This window comes from Halyomorpha halys, unplaced genomic scaffold (genome assembly GCF_000696795.3).
Source record: "Halyomorpha halys isolate HHAL.00 unplaced genomic scaffold, Hhal_1.1 Scaffold2121.1, whole genome shotgun sequence".
NCBI lineage: Eukaryota > Metazoa > Arthropoda > Insecta > Hemiptera > Pentatomidae > Halyomorpha > Halyomorpha halys.
This window is the reverse complement of record NW_027113738.1, coordinates 1-1058: the sequence shown is the minus strand read 5'-3', so window position 1 is coordinate 1058 and position 1058 is coordinate 1.

The following is a 1058-nucleotide window of genomic DNA, read 5'->3' as shown; positions in this document are numbered from 1 at the left end:
CCCCCCCGACCATTTTCTTCTCTCAATTGAAAATTTTTTTTTATTTTTTTTATGGAAATTATGTCCTGTATTCTATTTCTTTATTCATTATGTCATCCCTACAACGTTTCGGGATCTTCTGCCCATTATCTAGTTCTGAAATAGAATAAATTACAATCAACAGTTTTAAGATTAATAATATACAGTTACAATCAATACGTTGCATTTTAGTAATTATTTTATTTTATGTTTTTTTTTTACAAATTGGCATACATACCGTTTTCATTATCTGACTGCAAACAGTAAGTCGAACCGTAATCATAAAAAAATTAATTATGATAAAACAACTAGTACTTTAATGGAATGATGATTACTGGACCTATATTAAGTGTGAAAGGGCAGTATTGGATATGCACAGCATTTTAAATTTCAAATATTATTGGACTATTCATTGTTTAGTACTTGTAAATTATCTATATCTCAGACAGCTACTGATTTCTCGTTAATTAATGTCCTCGTGCATTACATCAAAATTTGAGCTTTTGATTTTCACTCTGAATAGAACAATTCGCCCTGTAACAAATTTACATTTTATTATATAAACAATTAGTTAATATATTCTATTGGGTAAAAATTGCCATTAAGTTAATAAACGACGATATATTTTTCAAAAACGTTATGAATAATGTTTTGACTTTTTAAATATATAAAAAAATGAGATACACTTTTTTTAATAAATATTTTCCTAAGATACTTCAAAGGATGGTACAAACTATTTTTTTTTCCTGATCATTTCTGAAATATGGGGGAGGAGGGAGTTATCTACAGGGTACCACTCTGTTCTAACCATAGTGGAAGGTCGAATTTTTATTTCAGGGGACCACCACATAAACAGAAGTCGACCCCCCTGGATCCGAATCGATAATCGATGACGATGCAGTCACGAGGAGGCCAAAGTTGTCGCTCTAACTGCCTTGGTGATAAAATAATTTATAAAATATAACTAACTATAAAAGAACTAACTATAAAGAAAGCTTATAAAAGCCAGTACAGTACCTGAAACCAAAATTATGCAATAA